Source organism: Trachypithecus francoisi, unplaced genomic scaffold, assembly GCF_009764315.1.
Source record: "Trachypithecus francoisi isolate TF-2019V2 unplaced genomic scaffold, Tfra_2.0 Lachesis_group17, whole genome shotgun sequence".
Classification (NCBI taxonomy): domain Eukaryota; kingdom Metazoa; phylum Chordata; class Mammalia; order Primates; family Cercopithecidae; genus Trachypithecus; species Trachypithecus francoisi.
This window is the reverse complement of record NW_022681462.1, coordinates 41,672,238-41,698,262: the sequence shown is the minus strand read 5'-3', so window position 1 is coordinate 41,698,262 and position 26,025 is coordinate 41,672,238. Positions and strand designations below refer to the sequence as shown.

Here is a 26,025-nt window from a genome sequence, read left to right as displayed (position 1 = left end):
AAAGGCAGTGGGGTGGGTGAGGGCAAGTAGTCATTTGACTTTTTTTTTTTATTATTATACTTTAAGTTCTAGGGTACATGTGCACAACGTGCAGGTTTGTTACATATGTATACTTGTGCCATGTTGGTGTGCTGCACCCATCAACTCGTCAGCACCCATCAATTCATCATTTATATCATGTATAACTCCCAATGCAATCCCTCCCCCCACCCCCTCCCCATGATAGGCCCCAGTGTGTGATGTTCCCCTTCCCGAGTCCAAGTGATCTCATTGTTCAGTTCCCACCTATGAGTGAGAACATGCGATGTTTGGTTTTCTCTTCTTGTGATAGTTTGCTAAGAATGATGGTTTCCAGCTGCATCCATGTCCCTACAAAGGACGCAAACTCATCCTTTTTTATGGCTGTGTAGTATTCCATGGTGTATATGTGCCACATTTTCTTAATCCAGTCTGTCACAGATGGACATTTGGGTTGATTCCAAGTCTTTGATATTGTGGATAGTGCCGCAATAAACATACGTGTGCATGTGTCTTTGTAGTAGAATAATTTATAATCCTTTGGGTATATACTCAGTAGTGGGATGGCTGGGTCATATGGTACATCTAGTTCTAGATCCTTGAGGAATCGCCATACTGTTTTCCATAATGGTTGAACTAGTTTACAATCCCACCAACAGTGTAAAAGTGTTCCTATTTCTCCACATCCTCTCCAACATCTGTTGTTTCCTGACTTTTTAATGATTGCCATTCTAACTGGTGTGAGATGGTATCTCATTGTGGTTTTGATTTGCATTTCTCTGATGGTGAGTGATGATGAGCATTTTTTCATGTGTCTGTTTGGATTAGAGACTTAAATGTTAGACCTAATACCATAAAAACCCTAGAAGAAAATCTAGGTAGTACCATTCAGGACATAGGCATGGGCAAGGACTTCATGTCTAAAACACCAAAAGCAACGGCAGCAAAAGCCAAAATTGACAAATGGGATCTAATTAAACTAAAGAGCTTCTGCACAGCAAAAGAAACTACCACCAGAGTGAACAGGCAACCTACAGAATGGGAGAACATTTTTGCAATCTACTCATCTGACAAAGGGCTAATATCCAGAATCTACAAAGAACTCAAACAAATATACAAGAAAAAAACAAACAACCCCATCAAAAAGTGGTCAAAGGATATGAACAGACATTTCTCAAAAGAAGTCATTTGACTTTTTGAAAATTTTTCACTCTCTGGAAATATTTATTTTTCTATGAGATGTAAATTCCTTTCTTCTACCCTTGACAAATTTACTTAAAATAATGTTCACACTCCACAAAATAACAAAACAAAACTAAATTAAACTTTTTTTGTCAATGCCCTTATGCTAGAGGCAATTTGGACTAAGAAATAATTATCAAAAAATGGCAGGGCTTTACTACAAATGTCCTTGAAATTGAGACCGGAATGGGCAACCACATATAGACCAACCACATTCAGTATAAAAGTGGGCTATGGAGCCCTTTTCACTTAAATTTTTAAAAGTAGATTCATTATGAAATATTTTTTCAAGGTGGGGTGGGCACAGGAGAATAGTGCACTCAACTAGGTGAGCATTAAAAATGACTCAATGGGCTAGGCGTGGTGGCTCATGCCTATAATCCCAGAATTTTGGGAGGCCAAGGCAGGAGGATCACCCGAGGTCAGGAGTTCAAGACCAGCATCGCTAACATGGAGAAACCCTGTCTCTACTAAAAATACAAAAATTAACTGGGTGTGGTGGCGTATGCCTATAATCCTAGCTACTCGGGAGGTTGAGGCAGGAGAATCACTTGAACCCAGGAAGGGTGGTTGCAGTGAGCCCAGATTGTGTCACTGCACTCCAGCCTAGGCGACAAGACTGAAATTCTGTCTCAAAAAAAAAAAAAAAAAGAAAAAGAAAAAGGAAAAGAAATAAAAATGACTCAATGAAAAAAAAATTGACTATGCTGATATTTTTTAGTAACTGATGACTCATTTAGCTGTAACATTTGTACTGAAATATCCATTCATATGTATAGACTTACTAATTAGATTAAGTGTTAAAACAAGAATCCTAATGCTGTGCCATCCAGCAGAGTACCTGGTACATAGTAGGCATAAATTATCTTTGTGTTATTTCATGATTTAAGCCAACCTTGATGTTAAAATTTTTCCTTTATCTGAGCAAGGGAATTTACAATTTGTTCTTCCCAAGGGCTTGAAATCCAATTACACTATACAGATCATTAAAAGTCACACATGATGTCCTAAGGCATAGAGCTGGAGTGCAATGAGAATTACACCCATTAAAAGTGCATATGAATTGCGAGGCTGTGTTACCTGTGTTTCCTTGTCAGGCCTTTTCTTTTCTCATTGGTATATGCCTTACACACTCCATCAATCAGTAGAATTAATGGTGTGCCTAGCAATTTAGGCCATACGGAGATAATCAAGGCATCATAAATTGTGTCAGGGCAAATAAAGCCTACCAAACGGGACTGCTAGCACAGCAATCACATTTCAAAACTGCCTGCCTGCACTGGAAAATGCGTCAATGATGAAGCACACAGGTGAAAACAGAAAATGCCAAACAGGGAAGAGTGTACTCACTCTCAGGAACAGAGAGTGGAGTCGACGTTTGGGGTTTTCTGGGAGGAAAAGTGAGTCTGTCTGTTACTGGCAGTGAATCCGTAGGGATCTGCAGGATCCTCAGTTCTTGCCTCCTCCATAGGAAGAATTCCACTGAGGAGGCAGAAGGCAGAAGGAGGGACCAAGGCAAGTTTTTAGAGCAGGAGTGAAACTTTAGTACAAGGCTTTAGAGAAGAGAGGAAAGAGAGTAAAGTACCCTTGGAAGAGGGCCAAGTGGGCAACTTGAGAGCTCAAGTGCACTGTTTGACCTTTTGACTTTGGGTCTTATGTGTTGGTGTACTCACCGGGTCTTGCGTTACATCTCCGGAGTCTTCACTTGGGGTGGGCTGTCTGCACACGCAGTGACCTGCCAGTTTCGGAGGGGCTGCTTGTGCAGTGTTTACTGGAGTTGTATGCATGCTTCCTTGAGGCGTTCTTCCCTTGACAGCCAAATGTCCCTTGAAGGTCATATATCAGTTAACCACCACCATTTTGCCTCTCAGTGCGCATGCTTGAGCCCACTAACCCAGCTCCTGACATACTAATATGATTGAGAAGCTGCTGACAACCAGTTTCAGGTGTTTCTGTTTAGTGGGAGGCTACCGTTCCCTGGCGCTTGTTAGGACCAATTATTATTTTAAAGAGGCGGTGAAACACCTGCCTGACAGTCACCTGATGATGGTCACCCTACATTCCTGGTGGGCAGGAGCCGTCTCCTCCTCTGCTCATGTCTGACTAGCTACCTAGTGTAATATGTATAAAACACAGTTTTTAATGTTTAACATTTTGAGGTATACCTCCAGATGAGATGCCAGCATCAAGAACCTTATCGCTATGGGTAGGGTATACCTTTCCCTTCTGTTCCTTGATCTTGTTTATGTTCATTCTCCTATCCTTCTTCCTTGTGGCAACCTCAACAAAGAGATTGCAGTTTCAGATGTATTGCTTTCCAGCTTTCCTTATATCTAGGAGAAGGACTTGCAATCAAAGCCTGAACAGTACAAAGGGGCCTGAGAAAATTCTTCTTAAGACTTCCAGAGAAAATGATCTTTCCTGACAAAAGATAGGCAAGAGGAGAGTCATCCTTTGACCTTCTATTCTTGGACATTGCTCTGAAAAGATATGTTGCCTGGGGCAGCTGCAGTTATCTGAAAACAAGGCGGGGAACAAAAAGCAGACCGAAGCAGAAGTGTAAACTTGGGAGGAGACAGGGATTTGAGTCTATCATTGATCTTTTAACTGATCTGAAAGCACCCAACTTTAGCACTCCTGTAATGTGAATCAGTAATAGTTCCTATCATTTAAACCAATGTTTCTCACACTTTTAATGTGCACAACAATCACTTGAGGATCTTGTTAACATTCAGGTTCTGATTCAAGAAGGTCACGGTAGTTCCTTAGAGTGTACGTATGTAACAAACTCCCAGGTGATGTCCAAGCTGTGCGTATATTGAATCACAAGCATTTAAGCCATTTAAAATGTTGTCTTTAGTTTCCTGCAGCCAGAAGCATGCAAAATGACATCTTCGAACAGTGAGGGGTTTGAAAACTGAATCCAAAGACATGATGATGAACTTTAGGAACTAGCTTAAAAAAATGCTTAGATAAAACCATCACATGTGAGGGCTTTGAGATCATCAAGGTCTGACTTCAAATATTGGTTCCATCATTTACACACTACGAGGTTTTGCTGGAAAATTGTTTAATCTCTCTGAATCTTGATTTCTTTATCAGAGAACAATAGTATTTATCTTATATGGCTGGACTGACGATTAGCTGAGTTTATGTAACAAAAAGCATAGGTGTAGAATAAATGTGAGTTCTTTTTCTCTGATGCTATTGGCCAGATAGAAATTTGCATTCTCAAGCTTCATACACATCAAAGATAACTTCATGACAATGGGGGTAGGTATGATAGAAATAGACAGGTTGTGAGAATTGGCACAGAAATTTTCTTACTCTCTCAACTGTTGTTATTAGAAGTCTGTGATGCTTGTATCAGTCAACCATAAACTTAATTGGATGTCTAAAAGAAAAATAGGCTGGGCACGGTGGCTCAAGCCTGTAATCCCAGCACTTTGGGAGGCCGAGACAGGCGGATCACAAGGTCAGGAGATCGAGACCATCCTGGCTAACACAGTGAAACCCCGTCTCTACTAAAAATACAAAAAATTAGCCGGGCGTGGTGGCAGGCGCCTGTAGTCCCAGCTACTCGGGAGGCTGAGGCAGGAGAATGGCGTGAACCCGGGAGGCGGAGCTTGAAGTGAGCCGAGATTGCGCCACTGCACTCCAGCCTGGGAGACAGAGCGAGACTCCCATCTCAAAAAAAAAAAAAGAAAAGAAAAGAAAAATAATAAAAATTGTACTTTGATGTGACTTATTTTCTTTTTAAAACCTGTCTGCCTCAATTATGATGAGAGGGATTTTTTCAAATTCACAGATTCTCTCCTCAGCAACTGCTGGAATATTGCTAAATGAAATAAAAGTGTTGCTAGCGGATCCGATCAGTGGTAAACCAAAACTATTTCTACACTAGTAGAAAAGTGGGAGGTAATGCAACTTTTCTGCATCAGATTGCAAATAGGATTGTGGGTGTCTGCCATGACTTGAAATGTTGTGACATGCTTTGTGTATGTTGTAGGGTTTGAGAACTACATGAGATTTTCATGTTTACAAGCCTGGGTGTTTTGAACAGTATAACGGTTCTGCAGTATATGGATGCCTCTCCGAATGATTTTGCAGTGTTTTTGGTATAATGCCCAAGCAAGGAGATTTACTAATGACTTCCAAGCATATAGCCGTGGTCTTCTGAGCAAGGATTTCCATGCACAGGAATAACTCTTACATATATTCAATGGAAAAAGGAAACATGTTTTAATGTTACATATGTCCTCTTGACATTAGGGAATTCATGTATCTTCAAACATTCCACAATGGTAAATCGGTTTTCCCATTACTTTTCAGTGTTATTACTATCAAATTAGTCTCAAAAATATTTGAAACTGTGTGTTTAAATATTCAGAATATTTTCTTATGTGCTGTCAACATGGGTTAACTCTCCTTATTTCAGGAGTGCTGGAGAGCAGAATCACTAAGAACATGAACTTCTAAGTTGGCTGGTGCTGGGTTTTAGTCCTTTTACTTACTACTTACATAAATGGGGCAAGTTACATACTTCTCTAAAACTCAATTTCCTCATCTGTAAAATGGGAAACATAATATCTCCTTAGGGCATTTTGAGAAGATTCCATTTGATGGTGTATGTAGAGCATTTATCTTAGGTTTGGCACTTAGTAAGAGTCCAGTACATTTTCGTTAGAAAGAGTTTATTCGAACTTGAAAATAAACCACTTATTTATTCTTCTTTTATTTCTCCTCCTGTAGTATTCACAGTGATCATTTTTTGTGGAGGGGAAAAATGGTTTCCAGGAAGCAGAGTCTACGACAACAGTCAGCACACTTGCAGTTTATTTTGGAAAGTGATTCTAGGGAATCAGAGTAGGGAGCTTCAAAGAGTGAAATGGGGAAGAGGAAAATAGAAGGGTACGCAGCTCTGGGCTTCTGGGGCCCACAGAGTCTTCCATGGACCATGTAGAATAGCTGAGGGCAAGATCAGTCACCTGCTACCGTCTTTCATTCATTGTGTTGTAGCAGGTTATTAACATCCTCACATAGGTTTGCAGTATGTAAGTGATGTGTCTCTTGGTTCTAGCAAGTAGCCAAAATTAGTATCAGAGAATCCCCAGAACAGAAAGTGAGCACAGCTGAGAGGCCAGATTGTATGCATACAGTTTTGGTTGCCGCAGGATGTGAAGGTGGTCAGAGAACTTGAGGAAGGACACAAGAGGTATTTCATATATAATTCCTCATGGAAGCCATGTGCTGTCTGTGATTCCAGAGACTTGAGAGCAATTCAGTGTCAGGTACTTCTTTCTCAAAGCCCAACATTTGAAGGACAATAGCTTAAGTAATTCTCTAATATGGTAAAGCCCAATGTCTAAGTCACCTTGTTGTAATAGATCTACAACAGACATCTGTAAGATCCCCAATAGTGATTTTTATGCTAAACACCCAATTAAAAAAGGCACATTTTCAGAGTGAACTGAGATCCATCTTTTGAAGAGTGAGTCCTTCCCTTAGTTCTGTCAGGAAACTCAAATAGATGAGAATAGCCTCCTTAGTCTGAGTATTTGGAGATCTTAATGAAGGCAATGAAAGTGAACGTACACTTTTCTCTTTCAAAAGAGCTTCAAGAGGTTGTTTATCTCTATGGATGATTTAATTTTGCTTACCTATTTTATTATAGAATTCAATACATTGATTTTTTTTCTTTAACTTTAAGGGAATAACAACACTTGGAAAGCATGCTATTGGAGTCCTAGGAAACTCTAGCAATGCATAAATATGTATGGAATAGTGGGATTATGACCAAGGGTAAATGTATAAAGGGGAAAATGCAATCACATGATTCCTTTAATAATTGGTGACTATGTGTTGGTGAGCATTTCCTTTACTGAAAATGACCCTGTCATTAAAACTCAAAGAATCACAACGATTAAAATTTTCTACTTTCCTACTAAGCAATATGCTTTTGCTTGATGTCTCCTTAGCCTCTGAGGGGAAAATGGGTTCCAGACAAATGTCTTTCACATTAGAAACTGTATACAATTAATTGAAAAATACATAAACATTGATAATAATAATAAAACAAGAGAAATGACAGTAAAAGACAAATACTTTTTAAAAGATACTCAAATAGACATTCAATAAAACCACATCTTTCAGACAACATAATCACGTGCATCATAAAAAACTCGAGTGGTTCAAATTTAAAATACTGATTAAAAAGCTTCAGCTGGATTTCAAATTAGCCTAAAAAGAAATATCCATCTTAAAAAAATAGGCAAACTTTCCTTTTAAAATTACAATTTATTTTGTTAAAAAATGTGTTCACTATTCTTGAAAAAGACCTAAAATGGGTCTTTAAGAAGAGAAAGTGTTCCCTATTTTCAATTGAACACAGTGGAACCTGGAAGACGCAATTCCAAAGCATCCAGGGAAAATGGAAATTCCCAATGCATGATTCACATGTATTCAAATACCCAGGGAAAATGGAATTCCCAGTCCATGGTTCACATGTACTCAAATACCCAGGGAAAACGGAATTCCCCATCCATGATTCACATGTACTCAAATACCCAGGGAAAATGGAATTCCCCATCCATGATTCACATGTACTCAAATACCCAGGGAAAATGGAATTCCCAATCCGTGACTCATATGTACTCAAATACCCAGGGAAAATGGAATTCCCAATCCATGATTCACATGTACTCAAATACCCAGGGAAAATGGAATTCCCATCCATGATGCACATGAACTCAAATACCCAGAGAAAATGGAATTCCCAATCCATGGTTTGGATGTACTCAAATACCCAGGGAAAAAGGAATCGCCTATCCAGGGTTCACATGTACTCAAATACCCAGGTGAAAATGGAATTCCCAATCCATGGTTCACATGTACTCAAATACCCAGGGAAAATGGAATTCCCCATCCATGGTTCACATGTACTCAAATACCCAGGGAAAATGGAATCCCCATCCATGGTTCACATGTACTCAAATGCCCAGGGGAAACGGAATTCCCCACCCATGGTTCACATGTACTCACATACCCAAGGAAAATGGAATTCCCAATACATGGTTCACATGTCCTCAAATACCCAGGGAATATGGAATTCCCCATCCATGGTTCACATGTACTCAAATCCATGACTCACATGTACTCAAATACCCAGGGGAAATGGAAATCCCAATCCATGATTCACATGTACTCAAATACCCAGGGGAAATGGAATTCCCCATCCATGATTCACATGTACTCAAATACCCAGGGAAAATGGAATTCCCCATCCATGGTTCACATGTACTCAAATACCCAGGGAAAATGGAATTCCCCATCCATGGTTCACATGTACTCAAATACCCAGGGAAAATGGAATCCCCATCCATGGTTCACATGTACTCAAATACCCAGGAAAAATGGAATTCCCAATCAATGGTCCACATGTACTCAAACACCCAGGGAAAATGGAATTCCCAATCCATGGTCCACATGTACTCAAATACCCAGGGGAAAATGAATTTCCAATCCATGATTCACATGTACTCAAATACCCAGGGAAAATGGAATTCCCAATCCATGGTTCACATGTACTCAAATACCCAGGGAAAATGAATTTCCCAATCCATGATTGACATGAACACAAATACCCAGGAAAAATGAAATTCCCCATCCATGATTCACATGTACTCAAATACCCAGGGAGAATGGAATTCCCAATCCATGATCCACATTTACTCAAATACCCAGGGAAAATGGAATTCCCAATCCATGGTTCACATCTACCCAATACCCAGGGGAAATGGAATCCGAAATCCATGATTCACATGTACTCAAATACCCAGGGGAAATGGAATTCCCAATGCATAATTCACATGTACTCAAATACCCAGGGGAAATGGAATCCCCAATCCATGACTCACATGTACTCAAATACACAGGGGAAATGGAATCCCCAATCCATGACTCACATGTATTCAAATACCTAGGGGAAATGGAATTCCCAATTCTTGCGTCACATGTACTCAACTACCAAGGGAAAATGGATTCCCCATCCATGGTTCACATGTACTCAAATACCCAGGGAAAATGGAATCCCGAATCCATGGTTCACATGTACTCAAATACCCAGGGAAAATGGAATTCCCAATTCATGGTTCACATGTACTCAATACCCAGGGGAAATGGAATCCGCAATCCATGATTCACATGTACTCAAATACCCAGGGGAAATGGAATCCCCAATCCATGACTCAAATGTACTCAAATACCCAGGGGAAATGGAATACCCAATCCATGATTCACATGTACTCAAATACCCAGGGGAAACGGAATTCCCAATCCATGATTGACATGTACTCAAATACCAGGGGAAATGGAATCCCCAATCCATGACTCACATGTACTCAAATACCCAGAGAAACTGGAAATCCCAATCCATGGTTCACATGTACTCAAATATCCAGGGAAAATGGAATTCCCAATCCATCCTTCACATGTATTCAAACACCCAGGGGAAATGGAATTCCGAATCCACGATTCACATGTACTCAAATAACCAGGGAAAATGGAATTCCCCATCCATGGTTCACATGTACTCAAATACCCAGGGAAATGGAATCCCCAATCCATGGTTCACATGTACTCAAATACCCAGGGAAAATGGAATTCCCAATCCAGGTTTCACATGTACTCAAATACTCAGGGAAAATGGAATTCCCAGTCCATGGTTGACATGTACTCAAATACCCAGGGAAAATGGATTTCCCAATCCATGATTGACATGAACACAAATACCCAGGAAAAATGAAATTCCCCATCCATGGTTCACAAGTACTCAAATACCCTGGGAAAATGGAATCCCCAGTCCATGGGTCACATGTACTCAAATACCCACGGAAAATGGAATCCCCTATCCATGGTTCACATGTACTCAAATACCCAGGGAAAATGAAATCCTGAATCCATGGTTCACATGTACTCAAATACCCAGGGAAAATGGAATCCCCAATCCATGGTTCACGTGTACTCAAATAACCAGGGGAAATGGAATCCCCAATCCATGATTCACATGTACTCAAATACCCAGGGGAAATGGAATCCCCAATCCATGTTTAACATGTACTCAAATACCCAGGGGAAATGGAATCCCCAATCCATGATTCACATGTACTCAAATACCCAGAGAAAATGGGATTCCAGTGCATGATTCACATGTACTCAAATACCCAGGGAAAATGGAATTCTCCATCCATGATTCACATGTATTCAAATACCAAGGGAAAATGGAATTCCCCATCCATGGTTCACATGTAGTCAAATACCCAGGGAGAATGGAAATCCAATCCATGTTTCACATGTACTCAAATACCCAGGGAAAATGGAATTCCCCATCCATGTTTCACATATATTCAAATACTGAGGGAAAATGGAATTCCCCATCCATGGTTCACATGTACTCATATACCCAGGGAAAATGGAATTCCCCATCCATGATTCACATATACTCAAACACACAGGGGAAATGGGATCCCAAATCCAGCATTCACATGTACTCAAATACCCAGGGGAAATGGAATCTCCAATCGATGATTCACATGTACTCAAATACCCAGGGAAAATGGAATTCCCCATCCATGGTTTACATGTACTCAAATACCCAGGGAAAATAGAATCCCCAATCCATGATTCACATGTACTCAAATACCCAGGGAAAATGGAATTCCCAATCCATGGTTCACATGTACTCAAATACCCAGGGAAAAAGGAATCCCCAATCCATGGTTCACATGTACTCAAATACCCAGGGAAAATGGAATTTCCATCCATGGTTCACATGTACTCAAATACCATGGAAAATGGAATTCCCCATCCATGGTTCACATGTACGCAAATCCATGACTCACATGTACTCAAATACCCAGGGGAAATGGAATTCCCAATCCATGGTTTACATGTACTCAAATACCCAGGGAAAATGGAATTCCCAATCCATGGTTCACATGTACTCAAATACCCAGGGAAAATGGAATTCTCCATCCATGGTTCACATGTACTCAAATACCCAGGGAAAATGGATTCCGCATCCATGGTTCATAGGCACTGATGATGATGAATTCAACGTCATTTTTGTTTCTAAAATAGTCTTCTTAGGAGTATCATGCTCGCTAAGGAATATTCATTAAATAGTTATTTTATCCAAGAATTAGCTCTTTGATCAAATAAGCCAATGTATTCAAATTCAAGTTTATCTAATTTTTATAATTAAAATCAACAAAACATGTAAGTCTGATGTCTAACAGTAACAAAGAGGAGTAACGAGTCAGTGTGGTTTATCCCAATTCTAGCATTGTTTCCTGTTTCCAGTAGTTCCTGGTGCTGCCAAAATCAAATCTTCTTTATGCAGATCTTCCAAATGCATCGCAAATGAGTTCACTCAGGTTTCCTCAGCAGAAACCCCAAAATTACAAAAATAACTTCTTCTTTTCCCTCCTTTCTGCTTCGCAATCCCTCTTCCTTGGGAAAACTAACTACTACATCGTTGGTCGTGTTAGCTCTCGTTCTACAGTGTCTACCCAATATTATGATCACTTTTCCAACTGTTTTCAGCAGTAGGATGTGACATCTGTAAAATCTACACTTCATCTCTTTCTCCTTCCACCCTTAGTGAAAACATGCTGTAGAATTAAAGCAAAATTATGCTGTTCTCTGAGCCCCTTATGTCTTGACCTGCTCTCCATGTTTCTTCTTCCCAATTTCAACGTGGGGAAATATATAATCTTACTGCAAAGATCATGTCCAAGACCAGCAGCATCAGTGTCACCCGAGAACTTATTACATGTGAAGAATTTCAGTCCTGCTGAATCAGAATGTGCAGCTTCGACGAGTCCCCCGCTGATCTATACGGGGAAGAGAAGTTCTTTTCTATCTGGACTGAACATGGCATTAAATGTGTTTTGCAGAATTACCTGTCCCAGATTCTTGTCCATCCTTTATTTCTGTGGCTATATTGGAAACAGAATCTTTCTTGTCACTTGCAGCCTGAATGGAATTTGAAACAAAATAGTCAGTAAAAAAGTATATTTCATAAACTATACAGTTAATCGTTCAAAGTATAAAAGACAGTTTAATTACCTTCAAGGGTGGTTGTTTCTGGGAAGACACTGAAAAGCAAAAGGGATACATAATCACTCACATGTACATATGATAATATTATTCATACACTCATGAAGTGCTAGCATCGAGCTGTATCCTCCTGCCTGTATTAGTGTAGGCTTTGATGTTTTCTAGTTTGTGTATGGAGACTGGAACACGACAGAAACAGATTGAAAAAAAAGGAATACAAGCTTCACGAAATATACCCTTACAATTTCAAACATGGTATGATTTGTCATATGTCTAAAACTAAAATAAAACCCTGTCTATATCAATATGGATATGGCGAGTGATGAGGAGAAATGTGATGTAAAATCAGAGCAGCAATTCATACACCTGAGAATCAATGTCAAAGCAGGTGGTACATGATCCCACATGTTTTGCATGCAATACATCAGAAGCATTTACACTATTATACTACAGACATTCATCATGTTCTTTAACTTGCCTGATAACTGAGAAGGTACACAATTACAATGACATTTCAGTTGAACATACACTTCACATCTCTTAAGTGGAAGTGTCCTAAGTAGATCAGCATGGATATATGGTTCCTGAATTCGAGTAAATAATAGTCATTATTTCCTACACCCGTGTGATGCAATAATTTGCCTAAGTTTCTTGTATTCTCTAGTTTAGCCTTCTGAACATTTCTTCACCCACTCACGGCAACAAAGTATAATATATAAACTTCAATTAAAAGCATCCTCAATTACATTAATTTTGACATACTTCTACTAAGTAAAAATGCTACAAACACTGGATATTAATAAGCTTTTCCATTCCAAAATCACACCAATATTCATTGAGAATGACCATGCAGTCAGTTTATCAATTCCACATTACTTTTGTTTCTAAAATAGTCTTGTTAGGAGTATCATGCCATTCTCTAAAGAATATTCATTAAGCAGCGATTTTATCCAAGACTTGCTCTTTGATCAAAGAAGCAAATGTATTCCCGTTCAAGTTTATCCAATTGTTACAACTAAAATCAACAAAACATGTAAGTCTGAGGCCTAATAGTAACAAAGAGCAGTAATTAGTCAATGTGGTTTACACCAATTCTAGCATTCTTTCCTGCATCCTGTAGTTCCTGGTGCTGCCAAAATCAAATCTTCTTTATGCAAATATGCCAAATGCATCTGAAGGGAGTTCACTCAGGTTTCCTCAGCAGAAAACCCAAAATTACATAAATAACTCCTTCTTTGCCCTCCTTCCTGCCTCACAATCCCTCTTTCTTGAGAAAACGAATTGCTACATCAGTGGACTCATTAGTTCTTGTTCTACACTGTGGATGAGTTATTACGATCACTTTACTGTCTGTTTTCAGCAGTACGATGTGAATGTAAAATCTATACGTCGTCTCTTTCTCCTTCCACCCTTGGTAAGAACATGCTGTAGAATTAAGGCAAAATTATTCTGTCCCCTAAGCCCCTTATGTCTTGACCTGCTCTCCAATGTATCTTCTTCCCAATTGCAATGTGGGGAAGTCTATCATCTTATTGTGAAGATCATGTCTAAGACCAGCAGCATCAGCATCACCCAAGAACTTATTACAACTGAAGAATCTCACGCCTGATGATTCAGAATGTACATCGTCAACGAGTCCCCCGCTATTTATTCAGGGAAGAGAAGTTCTTCTACATCTGGACTGAACATGACACTAAATGTGTTCTGTAAAATTACCTGTACCAGATTTTTGTCCATCCTTTATTTCTGTGGCTCTATTCGGAACACAATCTTTGTGACGTGTAGCCTGAAGGGAATTTGAAACACAATAATCAATAAATAAAGTATGTTTCATAGACTCTGTAGTTACTAGTTCAAAATATAAATAAAAGTTTAATTACCTTCAAGGCCTGTGGTTTCTGAGAAGACACTGAAAAGCAAAAGGGATATATAATCACTCGTAAGTAAATATGATAAAGTTATCCATACATGCATACAGTGTTATCATCAAGCTGTATCCTCCTGCTTGTATTGGTGTAGGCTCTGATGTTTCCTACTTTGTGTCTGGGGACGGAACATGACAGAAATACACCGAAAAAAGGGAACACAGGCCTCATGAAATATACCCTTACAATTGCAAACTTGGTATGATTTGTCATATGTCTAAAACTAAAATAAAACCCTGTCTATATCAATAGATATGGCGAGTGATGAGGAGAAATGTGATGTAAAATCAGAGCAGCAATTCATATACCTGAGAATCAATGTCAAAGCAGGTGGTACATGATCCCACATGTTTTGCATGCAATACATCAGAAGCATTTACACTATTATACTACAGACATTCATCATGTTCTTTAACTTGCCTGATAACTGAGAAGGTACACAATTACAATGACATTTCAGTTGAACATACACTTCACATCTCTTAAGTGGAAGTGTCCTAAGTAGATCAGCATGGATATATGGTTCCTGAATTCGAGTAAATAATAGTCATTATTTCCTACACCCGTGTGATGCAACAATTTGCCTAAGTTTCTTGTATTCTCTAGTTTAGCCTTCTGAACATTTCTTCACCCACTCATGGCAACAAAGTATAATATATAAACTTCAATTAAAAGCATCCTCAATTACATTAATTTTGACATACTTCTACTAAGTAAAAATGCTATAAACACTGGATATTAATAAGCTTTTCCATTCCAAAATCACACCAATATTCATTGAGAATGACCATGCAGTCAGTTTATCAATTCCACATTACTTTTGTTTCTAAAATAGTCTTGTTAGGAGTATCATGCCATTCTCTAAAGAATATTCATTAAGCAGCGATTTTATCCAAGACTTGCTCTTTGATCAATGAAGCAAATGTATTCCCGTTCAAGTTTATCCAATTGTTACAACTAAAATCAACAAAACATGTAAGTCTGAGGCCTAATAGTAACAAAGAGCAGTAATTAGTCAATGTGGTTTACACCAATTCTAGCATTCTTTCCTGCATCCTGTAGTTCCTGGTGCTGCCAAAATCAAATCTTCTTTATGCAAATATGCCAAATGCATCTGAAGTGAGTTCACTCAGGTTTCCTCAGCAGAAAACCCAAAATTACATAAATAACTCCTTCTTTGCCCTCCTTCCTGCCTCACAATCCCTCTTCCTTGAGAAAACGAATTGCTACATCAGTGGACTCATTAGTTCTTGTTCTACACTGTGGATGAGTTATTACGATCACTTTACTGTCTGTTTTCAGCAGTACGATGTGAATGTAAAATCTATACGTCGTCTCTTTCTCCTTCCACCCTTGGTAAGAACATGCTGTAGAATTAAGGCAAAATTATTCTGTCCCCTAAGCCCCTTATGTCTTGACCTGCTCTCCAATGTATCTTCTTCCCATTGCAATGTGGGGAAGTCTATCATCTTATTGTGAATCATGTCTAAGACCAGCAGCATCAGCATCACCCAGAACTTATTACAACTGAAGAATCTCACGCCTGATGATTCAGATGTACATCTTCAACGAGTCCCCCGCTATTTATTCAGGAAGAGAAGTTCTTCTACATCTGGACTGAACATGACACTAAATGTGTTCTGTAAAATTACCTGTACCAGATTTTTGTCCATCCTTTATTTCTGTGGCTCTATTCGGAACACAATCTTTGTGACGTGTAGCCTGAAGGGAATTTGAAACACAATAATCAATAAATAAGTATGTTTCATAGACTCTGTAGTTACTAGTTCAAAATATAAATAAAGTTTAATTACCTTCAAGGCCTGTGGTTTCTGAGAAGACACTGAAAAGCAAAAGGGATATATAATCACTCGTAAGTAAATATGATAAAGTTATCCATACATGCATACAGTGTTATCATCAAGCTGTATCCTCCTGCTTGTATTGGTGTAGGCTCTGATGTTTCCTACTTTGTGTCTGGGGACGGAACATGACAGAAATACACCGAAAAAAGGGAACACAGGCCTCATGAAATATACCCTTACAATTGCAAACTTGGTATGATTTGTCATATGTCTAAAACTAAAATAAAACCCTGTCTATATCAATATGGATATGGCGAGTGATGAGGAGAAATGTGATGTAAAATCAGAGCAGCAATTCATATACCTGAGAATCAATGTCAAAGCAGGTGGTACATGATCCCACATGTTTTGCATGCAATACATCAGAAGCATTTACACTATTACACTACAGACATTCATCATGTTCTTTAACTTGCCTAATAACTGAGAAGGTACACAATTACAATGACATTTCAGTTGAACATACACTTCACATCTCTTAAGTGGAAGTGTCCTAAGTAGATCCGCATGGATATATGGTTCCTGAATTCGAGTAAATAATAGTCATTATTTCTACACCCGTGTGATGCAACAATTTGCCTAAGTTTCTTGTATTCTCTAGTTTAGCCTTCTGAACATTTCTTCACCCACTCATGGCAACAAAGTATAATATATAAACTTCAATTAAAAGCATCCTCAATTACATTAATTTTGACATACTTCTACTAAGTAAAAATGCTACAAACACTGGATATTAATAAGCTTTTCCATTCCAAAATCACACCAATATTCATTGAGAATGACCATGCAGTCAGTTTATCAATTCCACATTACTTTTGTTTCTAAAATAGTCTTGTTAGGAGTATCATGCCATTCTCTAAAGAATATTCATTAAGCAGCGATTTTATCCAAGACTTGCTCTTTGATCAAGAAGCAAATGTATTCCCGTTCAAGTTTATCCAATTGTTACAACTAAAATCAACAAAACATGTAAGTCTGAGGCCTAATAGTAACAAAGAGCAGTAATTAGTCAATGTGGTTTACACCAATTCTAGCATTCTTTCCTGCATCCTGTAGTTCCTGGTGCTGCCAAAATCAAATCTTCTTTATGCAAATATGCCAAATGCATCTGAAGTGAGTTCACTCAGGTTTCCTCAGCAGAAAACCCAAAATTACATAAATAACTACTTCTTTGCCCTCCTTCCTGCCTCACAATCCCTCTTCCTTGAGAAAACGAATTGCTACATCAGTGGACTCATTAGTTCTTGTTCTACACTGTGGATGAGTTATTACGATCACTTTACTGTCTGTTTTCAGCAGTACGATGTGAATGTAAAATCTATACGTCGTCTCTTTCTCCTTCCACCCTTGGTAAGAACATGCTGTAGAATTAAGGCAAAATTATTCTGTCCCCTAAGCCCCTTATGTCTTGACCTGCTCTCCAATGTATCTTCTTCCCAATTGCAATGTGGGGAAGTCTATCATCTTATTGTGAAGATCATGTCTAAGACCAGCAGCATCAGCATCACCCAAGAACTTATTACAACTGAAGAATCTCACGCCTGATGATTCAGAATGTACATCGTCAACGAGTCCCCCGCTATTTATTCAGGGAAGAGAAGTTCTTCTACATCTGGACTGAACATGACACTAAATGTGTTCTGTAAAATTACCTGTACCAGATTTTTGTCCATCCTTTATTTCTGTGGCTCTATTCGGAACACAATCTTTGTGACGTGTAGCCTGAAGGGAATTTGAAACACAATAATCAATAAATAAAGTATGTTTCATAGACTCTGTAGTTACTAGTTCAAAATATAAATAAAATTTAATTACCTTCAAGGCTGTGGTTTCTGAGAAGACACTGAAAAGCAAAAGGGATATATAATCACTCGTAAGAAAATATGATAAAGTTATCCATACATGCATACAGTGTTATCATCAAGCTGTATCCTCCTGCTTGTATTGGTGTAGGCTCTGATGTTTCCTACTTTGTGTCTGGGAACAAAATATGACAGAAATACACCGAAAAATGGGAACACAGGCCTCATGAAATATACCCTTACAATTGCAAACTTGGTATGATTTGTCATATGTCTAAAACTAAAATAAAACCCTGTCTATATCAATATGGATATGGCGAGTGATGAGGAGAAATGTGATGTAAAATCAGAGCAGCAATTCATATACCTGAGAATCAATGTCAAAGCAGGTGGTACATGATCCCACATGTTTTGCATGCAATACATCAGAAGCATTTACACTATTACACTACAGACATTCATCATGTTCTTTAACTTGCCTAATAACTGAGAAGGTACACAATTACAATGACATTTCAGTTGAAATACACTTCACATCTCTTAAGTGGAAGTGTCCTAAGTAGATCCGCATGGATATATGGTTCCTGAATTCGAGTAAATAATAGTCATTATTTCCTACACCCGTGTGATGCAACAATTTGCCTAAGTTTCTTGTATTCTCTAGTTTAGCCTTCTGAACATTTCTTCACCCACTCATGGCAACAAAGTATAATATATAAACTTCAATTAAAAGCATCCTCAATTACATTAATTTTGACATACTTCTACTAAGTAAAAATGCTACAAACACTGGATATTAATAAGCTTTTCCATTCCAAAATCACACCAATATTCATTGAGAATGACCATGCAGTCAGTTTATCAATTCCACATTACTTTTGTTTCTAAAATAGTCTTGTTAGGAGTATCATGCCATTCTCTAAAGAATATTCATTAAGCAGCGATTTTATCCAAGACTTGCTCTTTGATCAAAGAAGCAAATGTATTCCGTTCAAGTTTATCCAATTGTTACAACTAAAATCAACAAAACATGTAAGTCTGAGGCCTAATAGTAACAAAGAGCAGTAATTAGTCAATGTGGTTTACACCAATTCTAGCATTCTTTCCTGCATCCTGTAGTTCCTGGTGCTGCCAAAATCAAATCTTCTTTATGCAAATATGCCAAATGCATCTGAAGTGAGTTCACTCAGGTTTCCTCAGCAGAAAACCCAAAATTACATAAATAACTACTTCTTTGCCCTCCTTCCTGCCTCACAATCCCTCTTCCTTGAGAAAACGAATTGCTACATCAGTGGACTCATTAGTTCTTGTTCTACACTGTGGATGAGTTATTACGATCACTTTACTGTCTGTTTTCAGCAGTACGATGTGAATGTAAAATCTATACGTCGTCTCTTTCTCCTTCCACCCTTGGTAAGAACATGCTGTAGAATTAAGGCAAAATTATTCTGTCCCCTAAGCCCCTTATGTCTTGACCTGCTCTCCAATGTATCTTCTTCCCAATTGCAATGTGGGGAAGTCTATCATCTTATGTGAAGATCATGTCTAAGACCAGCAGCATCAGCATCACCCAAGAACTTATTACAACTGAAGAATCTCACGCCTGATGATTCAGAATGTACATCGTCAACGAGTCCCCCGCTATTTATTCAGGGAAGAGAAGTTCTTCTACATCTGGACTGAACATGACACTAAATGTGTTCTGTAAAATTACCTGTACCAGATTTTTGTCCATCCTTTATTTCTGTGGCTCTATTCGGAACACAATCTTTGTGACTGTAGCCTGAAGGGAATTTGAAACACAATAATCAATAAATAAAGTATGTTTCATAGACTCTGTAGTTACTAGTTCAAAATATAAATAAAATTTAATTACCTTCAAGGCTGGTGGTTTCTGAGAAGACACTGAAAAGCAAAAGGGATATATAATCACTCGTAAGAAAATATGATAAAGTTATCCATACATGCATACAGTGTTATCATCAAGCTGTATCCTCCTGCTTGTATTGGTGTAGGCTCTGATGTTTCCTACTTTGTGTCTGGGAACAAAATATGACAGAAATACACCGAAAAATGGGAACACAGGCCTCATGAATATACCCTTACAATTGCAAACTTGGTATGATTTGTCATATGTCTAAAACTAAAATAAAACCCTGTCTATATCAATATGGATATGGCGAGTGATGAGGAGAAATGTGATGTAAAATCAGAGCAGCAATTCATACACCTGAGAATCAATGTCAAAGCAGGTGGTACATGATCCCACATGTTTTGCATGCAATACATCAGAAGCATTTACACTATTATACTACAGACATTCATCATGTTCTTTAACTTGCCTGATAACTGAGAAGGTACACAATTACAATGACATTTCAGTTGAACATACACTTCACATCTCTTAAGTGGAAGTGTCCTAAGTAGATCAGCATGGATATATGGTTCCTGAATTCGAGTAAATAATAGTCATTATTTCTTACACCCGTGTGATGCAATAATTTGCCTAAGTTTCTTGTATTCTCTAGTTTAGCCTTCTGAACATTTCTTCACCCACTCATGGCAACAAAGTATAATATATAAACTTGAATTAAAAGCATCCTCAATTACATTAATTTTGACATACTTCTACTAAGTAAAAATGCTACAAACACTGGATATTAATAAGCTTTTCCATTCCAAAATCACACCAATATTCATTGAGAATGACCATGCAGTCAGTTTATCAATTCCACATTACTTTTGTTTCTAAAATAGTCTTGTTAGGAGTATCATGCCATTCTCTAAAGAATATTCATTAAATAGCGATTTTATCCAAGACTTGCTCTTTGATCAAAGAAGCAAATGTATTCCCGTTCAAGTTTATCCAATTGTTATAATTAAAATCAACAAAACATGTAAGTCTGAGGCCTAATAGTAACAAAGAGCAGTAATTAGTCAATGTGGTTTACACCAATTCTAGCATTCTTTCCTGCATCCTGTAGTTCCTGGTGCTGCCAAAATCAAATCTTCTTTATGCAAATATGCCAAATGCATCTGAAGTGAGTTCACTCAGGTTTCCTCAGCAGAAAACCCAAAATTACATAAATAACTCCTTCTTTGCCCTCCTTCCTGCCTCACAATCCCTCTTCCTTGAGAAAACGAATTGCTACATCAGTGGACTCATTAGTTCTTGTTCTACACTGTGGATGAGTTATTACGATCACTTTACTGTCTGTTTTCAGCAGTACGATGTGAATGTAAAATCTATACGTCGTCTCTTTCTCCTTCCACCCTTGGTAAGAACATGCTGTAGAATTAAGGCAAAATTATTCTGTCCCCTAAGCCCCTTATGTCTTGACCTGCTCTCCAATGTATCTTCTTCCCAATTGCAATGTGGGGAAGTCTATCATCTTATTGTGAAGATCATGTCTAAGACCAGCAGCATCAGCATCACCCAAGAACTTATTACAACTGAAGAATCTCAGGCCTGATGATTCAGAATGTACATCTTCAACGAGTCCCCCGCTATTTATTCAGGGAAGAGAAGTTCTTCTACATCTGGACTGAACATGACACTAAATGTGTTCTGTAAAGTTACCTGTACCAGACTTTTGTACATCCTGTTTTTCTGTGGCTCTATTCAAATCAGAATCTTTTTTGTGACTTGTAGCCTGAATGGAATTTGAAACACAATAATCAATAAATAAAGTATGTTTCATAGACTCTGTAGTTACTAGTTCAAAATACAAATAAAAATTTAATTACCTTCAAGGCTGGTGGTTTCGGAGAAGACACTGAAAAGCAAAAGGGATATATAATCACTCGTAAGTAAATATGATAAAGTTATCCATACATGCATACAGTGTTATCATCAAGCTGTATCCTCCTGCTTGTATTGGTGTAGGCTCTGATGTTTCCTACTTTGTGTCTGGGGACTGGAACATGACAGAAATACACTGAAAAAAGGGAACACAGGCTTCACGAAACATGCCCTTACAATAGCAAACTTGGTATGATTTGTCGTATGTCTAAAACTAAAATAAAACCCTGTCTATATGAATATGGATATGGCGAGTGATGAGGAGAAATGTGATGTAAAATCAGAGCAGCAATTCATACACCTGAGAATCAATGTCAAAGCAGGTGGTACATGATCCTCCATGTCTTTCAGGCAAGAAAGCAGAAGGGTTTACATAATTATACTACAAACATTCATCACGCTCTTTAACTCGTCCGATAACTAGGAAGGTACACAATTACAATGACACTTCACATCTCTTCAGTGGAAATGTCCTAAATTGATCAGCTTGGATATATGCTTGTTGAAACCTAGTAGATAATTTCATTATTTCTCACTCCCGTGTGCTGAAATAATTTGACTAACTTTCTTGACTCTGCAAGTTTAGCCTTCTGAAATTTTCTTCAAACATTCAACGTAACAAAAAATAACATATTAGCCTCAATAGAAATATGAATTACCAATTTTGACATACTTCTACAAAGTTACACTGTTACCAGCATTAGATATTAATAAAATTTACATCCAGAAATCACTCCAATATTCATTGCAAATGACCATTTTAGGAGTTAATTTGAATTCAACATAATTTTTGTTACTAAAATAGTCTTGTTGGGAATTTCACACTATTCTCTAAAGAAGTTTCACGGAGTAGCTATTTTATCCAAGAGTTAGCTCCCTGAACAATGAAAGCAGTGTGTTCATATTCAAGTTTGTCTCATTTTTACGGCTAAAATCAACAAAACATGTATCTCTGATGCCTCGTAGTAACAAAGAGGGGTAACAAGTCAATGTGGTTTATCACAATTCTAGCATTATTTCCTGCTTCCAGTAGTTCCTGCAGCAGCCAAAATCAAATCTTCTTTTATGTAAATATTCCAAATGCATCTGAAGTAACCTTACTCAGGTTTCCTCAGCAGAAACTCCAAAATTACATCAATAACTTCTTCTTTTCCCTCCTTCCTGCCTCACAACCCCTCATCCTTGAGGAAAATAACTGCTACATCAGTGGTCTGGTTAGTTCTCATTCTACAGTGTTTATGGGGTATTAGGATCACTTTTCCCTCCGTTTATAGCAATACAATCTGATGCCTATAATTTCTATTACTTCATCTCTTTCTCCTTTCCCTCTTGATGGAAACATACTGTAGATTTAAAGCAAAATTATGTTTTCCCCTTAGTCTGTTATGTCTTGAACTGCTCACCAATGATTCTTCTTGCCAGTTTCAATATAGGGAAATGTATAGTCTTACTACTCAGATCATGGCCAAAGACCAGCAGCATCAGGGTCACCTGATAACTTATTATAAATGAAGCATCTCAGGCATGCTGATTCAGAACATGAAGTTTTGATGAACCCACAGCCGATTTATTTGGGGAAGGGAAATTCTCTTCTGTCTTTATAGAACATCACATTAAACGTGTTTGGCAAAATTACCTGTCCCACATATTTGTGCATCCTTTATTTCTGTGGCTATATTCAAAACAGAACCTTCCGTGTCACTTGTAGCCTGAATGGAATTTGAAACAAAATAATCAATAAAGTATATTTCATAAAGTATATTTCATAGACTGTACAGTTACTAGATCAAAATATAAATGAGAGTTTAATTACCTTCAAGGCTGGTTGTTTCTGACAGGACACTGAAAAGCAAAAGGGATACATAATCACTCACAAGTACATATGATAATGCTATTCATATATTCATGAAGTGTTAGCATCAAGCTGTATCCTCCTGCCTGTATTAGTCTAGGATTTGATGTTTTCGACTTTGTGTCCGGGGGGACTGGAAGGCGACAGAAATACACTGAAGAAAAGGAATATAGGCTTCACAAAATATACCCTTCCAATTTCAAACATGGTTTGATTTGTCATATGTCTCAAACTAAGATAAAATCATGTCAACATCAGTGCAGATATGTCCAGTGATGAGGATAAATGTGATCTAAAATCAGAGCAGCAATTCATACACCTGAGAATCAATGTCGAAACAGGAAGTACATGATCCCGCATGTCTTTCATGCAAGAAATCAGAAGGATTTACACCATTATACTACAAACATTCATCATGCTCTTTAACTTGCCTGATAACTGAGAACTTACACAATTACAATGACACTTGAGATGAATACACTTCACGTCCCTTAAGTGTAAGTGTCCTGAATTGATCAGCTTGGATATATGTCTCCTGAATCCGAGTAAATACTCATTATTCTCACACCCATGTGGTGTAATAATTTGCCTAAGTTTCTTGTATTCTCTAGCTTAGCCTTCCGAACATTTCTTCATCCACTCATGGCAACAAAGTATAACACATGCACCTCAATAAAAAGCATCATCAATTATTAATTTTGACATACTTCTACTAAATAAAACCTACAGCCATTGGATATTAATAGTGTTTACATTCAGAAATCACTCCAACATTCTTTGAAAATGACCCTTTTAAGAGTCAGTTGATGAATTCAACATTATTTTTGTTTCTAAAATAGTCTTGTTAGGAGTATCATACTATTCTCTAAAGAATATTCATTAAATAGCTATTTTATCCAAGACTTTGCTCTTTGATCACAGAGGCCAATGTGTTCATATTCAAGTTTCTCTAATTTTTATAACTAAAATCAACAAAACATATAAGTCTGATGCCTAATATTAACAAAGAGTAATTAGTCAATGTGGTTTATCCCATTTCTAGCATTCTTTCCTGCATCCTCTAGCTCCTGGTGCTGCCAAAATCAAATCTTCTTTATGCAAATATTCCAAAACATCTGAAGTGAGTTCACTCAGGTTTCCTCTGCAGAAACCCAAAATTACATAAATAACTCTTTCTTTTGCCACCTTCCTGCCTCACAATCTCTCCTCCTTAGGAAAATAATTGCTACATCATTGCCTCGTTAGTTCTTCTTCTTTGTGTCTGTGAGTATTACATTCACTTTTCTGTCTGTTTTTAGCAGGATGATGTGACTTATCTAAAATCTATACTTCATCTCTTTCTCCTTCCACCCTTGGTGAAAACATGCGTACAATTAACACAAAATTATGCTGTTCCCTGAGCCCCTTATGTCTTGACCTGCTCTCCAATGTTTCTTCTTCCCAATTTCAATGTGAGGAAGTCTATAATCTTACTGCGAAGATCATGTCCAACACCAGCAGCATCAGCATCACCCGAGAACTTACTACAAATGAAGAATCTCAGGCCTGCTGAATCAGAGGTGCAGCATCAACGAGTCCCTCGCTGATTTATTGGGGAAGAGAAGTTCTTTTCTGTCTTGACTGAACATGACGTTAAATGTGTTTTACAAAATTACCTGTCCCAGATTGTTGTCCATCCTTTATTTCTGTAGCTGTATTCGAAACAGAATCTTCCTTGTCACTTGTCGCCTGAATGGAATTTGAAACAAAATAATCAATAAATAAAGTGTGTTTCATAGACTATACATTACCAGCTCAAAATATAAATGAGATTTTAATCACCTGCAAGGCTGTTGTTTTTCTTCCTGAGAAGACACTGAAAAGCAAAAGGGATACATAATCACTCATACGAATATGATAAAGTTATCCATACATAATGCAGTGTTAGCATCAAGCTGTATCTTCCTGCCTGTATTAGTGTAGGCTTTGATGTTTTCTACTTTTGTCTAGGGACCGGAACACGATAGAAATACACTGAAAACAAAAAGGAACACAGGCTTCACAAAATATACCCTTACAGCTTCAAACATGGTATGATATGTCATATGTCTAAAACTAAAATAAAACCGTGTCAATATCAATGTGGATATGCCGAGTGATGAGCATAAATGTGATCTAAAATCAGAGAAGCAACTCATACATCTGAGAAACAATGTCAAAGCAGGTGGTACATGATCCCGCATGTCCTTCATGCAAGAAATCAAAGGTTTTACACCATTATACTACAAACATTCATCATGCTCTTTGACTTATCTGATAACTGAGAAGGTACACAATTACAATGACACTTGAGATGAATATACACTTCACGTCCCTTAAGTGTAAGTGTCCTGAATTGATCAGCTTGGATATATGTCTCCTG

General features: G+C 37.9%; 1 long non-coding RNA gene across 1 annotated transcript; it reads right to left on the bottom strand.

The window, feature by feature from the left end:
• Positions 1-12,206: 12,206 nt before the first annotated feature.
• Positions 12,207-25,352, bottom strand: LOC117062199. The gene is made up of 6 exons (XR_004428250.1): positions 25,280-25,352; positions 23,586-23,614; positions 23,409-23,481; positions 21,718-21,746; positions 19,847-19,875; positions 12,207-12,294 (listed from the first exon to the last, which is right to left on the bottom strand). It is a non-coding gene; the product is annotated as an uncharacterized LOC117062199 (long non-coding RNA).
• Positions 25,353-26,025: the final 673 nt, after the last annotated feature.